The sequence below is a fragment of the Nicotiana attenuata genome, unplaced genomic scaffold (assembly GCF_001879085.1).
Source record: "Nicotiana attenuata strain UT unplaced genomic scaffold, NIATTr2, whole genome shotgun sequence".
Taxonomy (NCBI): domain Eukaryota; kingdom Viridiplantae; phylum Streptophyta; class Magnoliopsida; order Solanales; family Solanaceae; genus Nicotiana; species Nicotiana attenuata.
In genome coordinates, this window is record NW_017670742.1 from 91776 (window position 1) to 103543 (window position 11768).

The 11768-nt window shown below is 34.8% G+C and overlaps 1 non-coding gene across 1 annotated transcript; it reads left to right on the forward strand.

The window, feature by feature from the left end:
- Nucleotides 1-335: 335 nt before the first annotated feature.
- TRNAV-CAC lies at nucleotides 336-409 on the forward strand. Its single transcript has one exon. It is a non-coding gene; the product is annotated as a tRNA-Val (tRNA).
- The last annotated feature ends 11359 nt before the right edge of the window (nucleotides 410-11768 follow it).

Genomic DNA, 11768 nt, shown 5'->3' on the forward strand with positions numbered 1-11768 from the left:
GTTGTGTGTGTGTGGGGGGGGGGGCATTGGGGTGGGGGTAGCAGCTGGGTATTTGCACGCGCTGCATTTTTACCCGGGATAAAAGTTTTTGTGTTAAAGTGGAACAAAAGAAATGGAGTTGGAGGGTCAAAATAAAACAAGATTGAGTTAAAGTGCCAAAATAAAAAATTGGCCAAGTTTAATGGTCTGTCTATGTATTTGGCCTTATAACAAATACTAGATGGAATAGACGAAATATGTGCTGATCAAGACACTATTGTTATTTTAAAAAAACTATGACGTGTGTTATTTTATATAAACTAAAATTGGAAACAGTGTATTACGTCGAATAGCTTGTCTGGGTGGTGTAGTGGGTTATCACGCTAGTCTCACACACTAGAGGTCCCCGGTTCGAACCCGGGCTCAGACATTGCTATTTTTACTCTTTTTTGAGGCATCCAGATGATCTCTTCTTTCTTTTGAACAGCAAAAGAGACATTTTTCTTAACAAATTTGTCTTTTTCTTCTTCTCTTTTTAGTTGAAGACTATCTCTGGATTGAATGACATCAAATCTTGCAGGTCATGCTTGTGTCTTTGAATTTGAACCATGATATTCACTTAACTTTATTGACCGTTAAGTAGATCTAAGATTTAAACTCTATGGGTTCAGCCTTTAAAATGTTTAATATTAAACATATTATATTTTTAAAGTTGGGTTCAAATCTACTATTTATTATAATTTTAGTAGATTTTACACATAAATTTATACTCCGCATCAAAAGTTATGGGTTCAGTTGAACCCGTCACCTATATGCTACATACGCCCCTGCGCTAAGCCACATCCTTGAATGCGAAAGCTTAGTTCTCGGTCTTCCGGTGGACTCAATTGGTCGAAAAAACTGCTATAATCTTGTTTGTTTGATTATGTGCATCGCCTCAGCCTTTACTGTGTTCTTTAACAGCATCTGGATTTTCTACGAAAAATTTGGCGTCCTATAACAACACAATTTTCTGCCAATTATACGGATATATTGTTATACCATACCAAAACCCCATTTTCTACTAAGTGTAGTAGTATATATGGGCATGCAAAAATTGAATGAAAATTGGCCTCGTCAAGTCAAGCATAAACCTCAATTAAGTCACAGAAATGAGGACATAATGATAAGAGCACAAAGAGAGATGTATATACTACAAATATTGTTTTAGTTATATGACCTTTTTAATAGAAGAACAATTAAAAAAATCTTACTACGTAAGATCTGTAAATAAAATGTAAACGATATTTATACAGTAATTTTTTTCTATTCAAATTATAAGGGGCATAAAAGATCACGTACTCCATTTTGACATGTTATTTGTTTTTATCTTGACGTTCTTCTTTTTGGTTTTGAAGCAAAGGTCTTCAACTCATCTATCTATATCTATCTATCATATTAAAAGCACGAAGGTCCTTAGCGATCGCCTTTTTATCATTAAATATTATGTTTACACTATACAAAATAATAATTTTATGTTTTTCTAATATTTAGGAATATTTATTTAATTCATTCCCTAAAATTTAGGACTTCGATTGTGTACCAAATTCGAGCCATGTAATACAATATATCTGGAAAAATAATGTATGCTTCATTAACATGTAAAAATCTTTGGACGGAACACTTTAAATTCCTAAAGTCATATTAGGAAACGTATGAGCACTTTGGAATCCTTTTAGCTATAGGAGTCTTTTTTTTTTTTTTTTAGAAAAAAACATTAACCAATTATATTTCTATAAATATTTTAGGCAAAAGTTTCGTTAAGTATTCATATATATATATATTTTAGGTTATAATCCATTACTTTCAATGCTTTTAATTAGGAGTATTTTTAATATACGTTTGGCTAAAAGTAAGGGAGGACGAGGATGTGAATCAGAAAAAGAAAAATATATGTATACCAAATTATTTCTCTTAGGTAAAATATATATATAATTTATTTCTATTATACTACACGGCCAGAAAATATTAAATGCCGTCCGCCTTTTACCCTTAAAAAATAACTTTTACAATGGACAAATTTGTAACTTCGGTTAGTTTCCTAATGTTTAGAACTTTGAAATCAATTAAAATTTTGTATATTAAATTTTTCCTTATTAAAATAGGTAGGAAGTACTAATATTAAGGAATTTAAAATCAATAAATATTTTACCTTATGTAAATTGTACTAATTGACAATACATCCTTTGTGCAATACGCATAAATCAAGATGAGAACGAGGGTGACTTCAATTAATTTATAATTAAAAAATAAAAAATGGAGACATAAAATCATATCCATTAAATTAAAATTATTTAATATAATAACGTCTAATTAAAATTATTTCAATGCAGAAATATCAAATACGTATTTTAAGTATTTTTATTTAATCATATAAAGTAATTAATTCATGTTCAATTAAGCATCCAAAATAATTATTTAATATCATATTTATTGTAAAAAATTATACAAGCCTAAATTTACCTATATTTGTATATATCTATACTATATTAAAAGCAAGAAGCCCCTATCGAAATATCGTTCGCATTTTTTACCCTTTAAAGTTAATTTCACACAAGACAAAATTGTCATTTAATTATTTTTCTATATATAGGACTTCAAAATCAACTAAATTTTTTATTTAAGAATATCCTAATATTTAGGTCTTCAAATTCAATTAAAATTTACCTTATTAATTTTTTTCTTTATTTGACCAGTTTTTATAAATATCCTTTTGGAGTTTAGTAAGTTGCCATTAAAGTTTTTTTAATCTTAGCCTCTAAGATATATAATAGTATTTGTTTTCTCCGAATTGTCAATAATTGATTACCTAAAAATAGTGAACATCCATCAGCAATGTATGTTTATTTTTTCCTGTTAAATTTTTAAGAGTTTTAATTTAATATTAACTTTAAATTTTTAGAAGTCTGAACTAATTTGGTGTTAATTTAGAAGTAAATTAAGCTACCGTCATACTATGTGAATTTGCAACTACAGTTAATTTTTTAAACTTAAGTTAAGCTAATGTATTTGGAACCCTTGAAATAACTAAGAATTTGTCATCCCCCCCCCTCATCCCCCCCCCCCCCCAATAATTTTGAGAAATTGACCTCAACATTGTGAATTCTTAAAATTTCAAAATTGTTATTAGCAGAGTGCATTCAAAGTGAGTTAAGGATAGTATTGACTTTTATTTGGTATTGGACGAACGTGCAAAGAAGAAAATTTAGACTTAAATCAATAAGATTCCAGGCAACTTTTTTACACAAGAAGAGGTTCATTTGGCTCTAGCTTTGATTAACTTTGAATGAAGAAATATTTTTTGGTATAACGATATTATGAACGTAGAGTTTACAAAGAGATCATGCTGGATGAGATACAACAACATAGCATTTTTGTATCTTATATAATAAATTATTTATAACTATAAATATTATAGAACTAATTACAACTAAATTCATTCGGTAAATGTTGAAGTCAGCTATATATTATATAAATGTACTAATATTTTTTTCATCATTTGAACATATATTTTGTTTAGTTTACCTCCGTTTCTATTTTTTAATAATTTGTATACGTTTTATATTGATTAACGTGATGGACACGTGCAACGCACGTACACTAAAACTAGTACATATTAAAAGCACAAAGGCCCTTTGAAATGTCGTTCGCCTTTTTTATACTTCTTAAAATAAATTGCACACTAGACAAAATAGTCATTTAATTATTTACCTAATATTTAGACCTTTTAGCATCAACTAAGTTTTACGTATTAAATATTTCCTTATTTAAATTATGAATATACTATATTTGTAAAAGAAAAGTAATACAATAGCATCCAAGTGATTTTAGGTTTTTCATCTCAAATATACATGTGGTGGAACTCAAATACGTAGTTCAAATAAAGGATATCTTACTTATCATCTATTAATGTCACAACCCGAATTTCTCACCGTCGGGATCGTGATGGCGCCTAAAATTAACCCGCTAGGCAAGCCAACGTTACTGATTATTTTACCTGTTTACTTTATCCTTTAACAATTTACGAGTTATCATAAGAAAATCAGCGGAATAAATGCGGAAAACAGAATTTAACAGATTATCTTAATACAAATACGAAATCCATAATAAAACTCCACCCAGAACTGGTGTCACAATTTCACAGACTGTCTACGAATACTTCAAATAGTGGTTTGATCAAAGAAGTACAAATCTGTCTCGGAAATAGATAAAACAGAAAAGAAGCAGGATAGAAGGGGACGCCAAGGCCTGCGGACGCCTGCAGGACTACCTCGGGTCTCCACTGGCCTGAAGGCAGCAACCTTGAACTATGGTCCGTATGGCCCAGTATCGGGATCTGCACAAAAGTGCAGAGTGTAGCATCAGTACAACCGACCTCATGTACTGGTAAGTGCCGAGCCTAACCTCGGCGAAGTAGTGACGAGGCTAGGACACGACCAACATCATAAACCTGTGCAGACAATATCTAACAGAATAACAATAATAGAAGCTATCAGAAATTTACGGGAAGGGGCCAACATGCTATGGGGGATACCAGAATAAGGAAACACAGAAATAACGGAAACGAAATAATTAAGGCACTTGAACCGATAACAACAAATAATCACAGCAACAGTAAATAAATGCACGGCATCACCCTTCGTGCTTTTACTCTCAATCCTCACCATGCAATCAATAATAGAAATGTGCACGGTGTCACCCTTCATGCTTTATCACTCTTCCTCACCAAGTGAATAATAAGAATGTGCACGGCATCACCCTTCGTGATTTATCTCTCTTCCTCACCAAATGCATCAATATAAATGTAAATGTGCACGGCGTCACCCTTCGTACTTTATCACTCTTTCCTCACCATATGCATAAGTATGAATGTGCACGGCATCAACTTTCGTGCTTTATCACTATTTCCTCACCCAAACAGTAGAACATCCCGGCAAGGGAATCAACAATGGAAACAAATACATCCCGGCAAGGGAATCAGCTATAACCAATCTCATTCCAACAGTTATCTTCACAAAATGAATCTCAACTTGAGCCAATACTCAACAATGGTCAAATACCAAGAAAATATCATAAATCTTGTTCAACAGGGATAATCTTCAATTTAAGCATGGATGGTACATAATAAGAATCACAACAGTCATACTATAAGACTCACGGGCATGCTTAACACCAACGTATAGATACTCTTCACCACACCTATACGTCGCACAAAACACTATCACGTAGTAAATAAGACACAACACCTATTCCCTCAAGCTAAGGTTAGGCCAGACACTTACCTCAAGCCAACGGACGATTCAACACTCAACCACCGCTTTACCTCTCGATCCCACCACCTATCCGCTTGTATCTAGTCATAATTTACTTAATAACATCAATAAATGCTAATTAAACCAATTCTAATGCATGAATATGAATTTTCCCATGTTTTCCCCAATAAGTAAAATCCCGATCCCGGGCCCGCTTGGTCAAAACTCGAAGTTCGGATCAAAACCAGATTACCCATTAACCCCCGAGCCCGGATATGCAATTGGTTTTGGAATCCGACCTCAATTTGAGGTCTAATTCCCCAAATTTCGAAATTTCCAAATTTCACCCAAAAACACCCAATTTTCCATGAAAATCCCTAGATTTTATGATGAACTCTTGTAAAAAGATGAAGTAGATTGAAAGAAATGAGTTAGAAGTTGTTTACCTATGATTTGGGGAAGAACTTTACTTTGGAAAATCGCCTATGGGAGCTTAGGGTTTGAAAATTTGAAAGAATGAGTTGAAATCCCGTCTAAAACTCTTTTGAACAGTCGCAGTTATCGCATTTGCGATCAGGGGTTCGCAATTGCGAGCCCCGCAAATGCGAACATTACATTGCAATTGCGAAGAATGCTCAGGCCTGCTATTATCGCAACTGCGGACATTTGTTCGCAATTGCGACCTGTTCTTATCGCAAATGCTATGATGAACTTCGCAATTGCGAAGGTCCCCTGCCCAGCCTTTTTATCGCAAATGCGATGCACACATTTGCGTTGCGAAGCCTGCAGACCTGCAATACACCAGCAGTTTTTCTTAACTTCAAAACACTCCGTGGCCTATCCAAAACTCACCCGAGTCCTCGGGGCTCCAAACCAAACATGCACACAAGTCTAAAAATATCATATGGACTTGCTCGTGCGATCAAATCGCCAAAATAACATCTTAAACAATGAATTTAGCATCAAAATCAATGAAAATCCTCAAGAACACCTAAAGTTACTATTTTCACAATCTAGGGTCCGATTTATATCAAATCAACTCCTATTCTTATCAAATTTCACAGATTCGACTTAAACATTATTTTAAACCTGTACCGGGCTCCGGAACCAAAATACGTGCTCGATACCATCAAGAACACACACCATTTCATTTCCAAAAGTCTTTATATTTTCCAGCTAACAATTTTCTTTAAAAATTCTTTTCTCGGGCTAGGGACCTCGGAATTCGATTCCGGGCATACGCCTGAGTTCCATATTTTTCTAAGGACCCTCCGGGACCGTCAAATCATGGGTCCGGGTCCGTTTACCCAAAATATTGACCGAAGTCAACTTAATTCAATTTTAAAGGAAAAGTTTAGCATTTTCTCAATTTTTCACATATAGGCCTTCCGGAAGCGCGCCCGGACTGCGCACGCAAATCGAGGAGAAAGAAAATAAGGTCTTGAAGGCCTCGAAACCCCGGATTGGGTTCTAAAATATGAGATGACCCTTTTGGGTCATCACAATTAAACACCCCGTAGATGAATTTATCGGCATCCAGGATCTTCTTTTCGCTTATGTGTGTTTTTCTTTTCTATTTATTTCTATTTAATTTGGATTTTTTTGTACTTTAGAGTCTCTTTTATTTTGTCCAGGCATATGTTTATCATTAATGTAAGTTCATTGCTTTAAGTGCTTTCTTATTTGTCCTGCTTTGTGTGATTTTATTTTCTTTGGTTTGTTAAATAGTGTAATTTTATACTTAACTAATATTATGTTTGGATCATTGTTACCTATCGTTTTATAACGTATCGTATTGTACTGTATAATATTGTATTGTATCATTTTTATGAATACAACGTTTGGATAGATTGTATTGTTTGATGCTGTCAAATAATATTTTGGTTTGACTGTATCGTACTGTACTGTAACTGGTAAGTTCACTAAAATACCCTCAATTATTTTAAATATTATCAAGAATTACACATAAAGTATTAGAATTGGAATTAAAAATTAATATTATACAGCTAATAGGAGATAAAGTAATTAAAATTGGAGTTAAAAATCAAAGTAAAAGAAAGAACAAAACAAAAAGAAGGCAAAACTTATACATGACGTTGGAGTTGGGGGCAGAAGGAAAAAAGGAATGAAAAAGTATGTTATAGGTTAGGAGATTTGGATTAAAAAAAAGTAATAAGGGTATAATTGAAAAAAAATAGGAAAAATTCCACTACACCAAATCGGTTGTTTCAAAAAATAGGACTTTTCATTGTTCCGGAACAATGGATTTAACAATATAATACAATCAATTTTAACTAAAAAATCAAAACAAACATTGTTTTGGAATAACAATACAATACGATACAATGGGCAATAACCATCCAAACAAGCTGTAAGTCGATATTGGTTCATATTTTCTTAATTAGCATCATTTATATTTGCTATTGAATTTGAGACCGCAGAACGAGGGTCAGTCAAAATTTTCAATTCACTAATTTGGTTTTCGCCTTTGTTCCTATTATAGGATATGCAAAGCTATTATGGAAATTGGAGAGAACAATGAAGATGATATGCCACATCCCTTGATTTGTTTGCACCGACATCCTATTACAATGTGTTGAATTTAACTTTAAAATTTGGGCAAAATACCTTGAAAACCCTCTAAACTTGACACGGATTATTAGTTATAACCTTAAAATATTCGTGGTCTTAATTATCCCCCTCAACTTGGCCTTTTGAGAGCCATTACCTCCCTGGACGCTGATGTGGCAAAGAGTGTGGGTGCATCAAAAGAAGAAATAAAAAGAGTACACTCTTTTTATAGTTGAAGAAATTGTACAGAGTTGAAGAAATAAAAATACACAGTTGAAGAAATTGTACACTCTTTTTATTTCTTCTTTTCATGCAATGACTATTTATTTCAACTGTGTAATTTTACTTTTTCAGGTAAAATCCGTAAAAAAAATTATATTTTTAGAGCACCATAATTTAGAGCTTTATAAAAAATTATAGCCAACATAATTAATTTCAAACTGTGTATTTTTTATAACTTTTTAGATGCCTTGACCATTTATTTGAATTGTATAAATCTTTATTTTCATGTCAAATTCAAAAAAAGATTAACTAAAACTTTTTATTTTTAGCCAAATAAAAGGCGAGTGCACCCATACTCTTTGCCACATCAGCGTCCACGGGGGTAATAACTCTTAAAAGGCCAAGTTGAGGGGGGTAATTAAGACCGCGAATAGTTTAAGGCTGTAACTAATAATCCGCGTCAAGTTTAGGGGGGTTTTAAGGTATTTTACCTAATTTTTTGATAATTCAATAATCATTGTTTGCTTTAAACTATTTTGTTTTCAGTTCTTTCTCTATTTACTAACAGACTTGAAAGACGTACAAGCCATATACTGGATGCACCATGTTATATTTCTAGCATGTAACATGCAAAAGATCCAGAGTCAAGCGAGGAGGCATATATCATGCATATATGAACTAACTATTCTCGTTGTGAAGACCTCATAATTAACCAAAATTGATATAATCACAATATTGAGGTATAAATTCTTCCCGTTTAACTTAATGTACCTTTTTATCTTTTTTCGATTTTGAAAGCTAGAAAGTGTAAAGGTAAGCATAGCAATGAAACGGTCAATGTTTCTTTATATATGTATATATGAACTAGCTAAAATACTGCTAGGTACATTTACATTAGTTGGAGTTCCTTGTGTAACAAGGCTGGAAAAAGATTAGCAAGATGTGTTCTTCTTTTTTATTATCCCTATCAACTGTTGAGATTTATTGATTCACACAAATTAGAAGAAGTACTGTCACGACCCAAAATCCACTAAGGGTTGTGATGGCATCGGACATCACTGTCAAGCAAGCCAACACCAAGAAGTTAATTAAATTCCCATTTCAGTATTTATTGAAATCGTTTCTTTTCTACATTAAACAAATAATAATGAAATTCTCTGAAATAAGATGATGTCTTTAGCGAACTTAATGTTGAATAATCCCATAATCATCCTAGAACCTGGTGTCACAAGAACATGAGCTATTTCTAGGAAATCAAATGAAGTACAATTACTGTCCGGAATACAAATTGGACAGAAGGTAAATACTATACACTGAAAGAGACTATGTTGGCTGCAAGTCGTCTCGAGAGATGCATCTCACCTAAGTCTCCGTATCATCCATGCTGCTATGCCCATTAGGCCGCTAGAGGTACATTTGCCTGTGCAACAAAAATGCACAGCAAGTGTAGATGAGGCAAGCAACAAAAATTCACAACAAGGTCGACTTCGACACTTACTAGTGGTCCAATAATAATATACCAATAATATAGTACATCGAGGATTTTCATAAAAATGATTGCAACCTAATAGCACGAGGCAAGTAAACAATTCTTTCGTTCATAGGAAATTCCCAAATTCATTCTCATCATTTATATATTTATCTCAGGCCAGGGAGAACAAATATCAACATCAATGAGTTTCAAGCCAAGCAATACAAGCATGCGCAAATCATGCCGAGGTCGTACGGTCCGATCCAACAATATTTAAACTGTGCACTGCCAGAGGGTCGAATGGCGCGAACCATAGATGCATCTATTTAATCTACCGAGGCGTTCGGCGCGTTCCACGATAGATAAACACATTCAAGTAGTCAATCAAGAATTCATCAAGGAGCAATTATCCAAGAAAAGGAAATTTTTATTTTTTTAAAAAGTCAGGAAAACGATGTCTAGCCATTCAGAAATTTATTTACACGTTCGAAATATTTTAAGCATTTTAAATTGACAACAAGATTCCGAATATTACAAGTAAAGCATGCTTTTGGGTCCTACACTATCCGGACTTAAGCATAACTATAACGACCCGACCGGTCGTTTTGCTTTCTAGAACCCCATTCCCCTGAAAAAGACTTTCCGTACTTGCTTTAACTAATTTATACTTGCGGGGATGGTTGGTTCAGGATTTGGAATAGTTTGGGTTGAAATCGGAACACTTGGTTCCTTAAGGTTGGCTTAAAAGGCCAAGTTTGACTTCAGTCAACGTTTGAGTAAACGACCTCGGAATCCGGATTTGAAGGTTCTAGCAGGTTCGTATGATGATTTCGGTCTTGGGCGTATGTCCGGATCGGGTAATGGATGACCCGGAGCGTTTTGGCGCCTAATATTGAAGTTGATTCCTTAAGAATTTTGAAGTTCCTGGTTTGGAGCGGGTTTTTGTGTTATCGAGGTCCAAACAGAATTTCGAGATCGGAAATTGATCCGTAATATCATTTAAGACTTGCACGTAAAATTTGGTGTCAATCCGAGTAGTATAAGTGTGTTGCGTCACATTGGAAGTAGATTGAAGAATTTGAAGTTCATAAGTTTGATTCAATTGGTTTTAGGGGGTGATTCTTAGATTAGCATCGTTTCCGGCATTCTGAGGGTTCGAGCGAGTCTGTTTTATCATTTTAAACTTTTAGGTGTGTTCGAGCGGGGCCCCGGGGGCCCCGAGCGTCAATCGGACTAGGCTCGAGCTTTGTTGGAAATGTGGGAAAGGGCTGAAGCTTCAGGCTTCTGTCATAACCGCACCTGCGGTTGGCCAGCCGCAGGTGCGAGCCCGCAGAAGCGGCTAGGCCATCGCAGATGCGGCAATGGGTGGCCAGCCAGGAGCCGTAGAAGCGGCCTATCTTCCGCAGAAGAGGAGCCGTAGAAGCGATTTGCTTCTCACAGAAGCGGCCCAGGGGAATTTCCGCAGAAGCGGTCTCAATTCCGCAGATGCGGTAGGCACAGGTGCGGCCCAGGACCGCAGATGCGGATATCACTGAAGGCAGTGACCTTCATTTATTGTGGGTGTTAGCCATTTTTGGCTAATTTCCACTCAAAGGTTGGGCGATTTTGGAGCTCTTGAGATGGAATTTTCACCAAGCTCTTAGAGGTAAGTAATTCCTATTATATGTGAGTAAAATACTTAGATTTTGGGTAGATTAACATGTAAAGATTAGTGAAAATTATGGGATTAGAGTAAAACCTAGGGTTTGATGAAAACGTGATTTAACCACAAAATTCGTTATGAAATGAAGTAAAAATCATATATTCTTAATCTTTAGGTTATGGGTAACAACTTCCTTCGAAAATTTCCGGAATCCGTGCTCGTGGGCCCGGGGTTGAATTTTAGGGACTTTGCCCTTGGGGTTGGATAATCGCTTTAATAGCTAGAATATGAATTTGTAAACCTATAATGATGGACTTTTACACTATTTGAATAGTTTCGGATTGTGCGGCTCCGATTTGAGAGTTTGGACGCATTCTTGAGTTGAAGTAGGCTCGAAACGAGGTAAGTCTCTTTCCTAACCTTGTAGGCGGAAATGTCCCCGTAGGTGGACTTAATTAATATATGATTAATTGTGGGGGCTACGTACGCACGAGGTGACGAGAGTCCGTGCGTAGCTACTATTCCTGTTATGTCCGGATAGTTCTAGGATTACATCATGCTTTGTGTCCGCTATTAATTGCTTATATATACA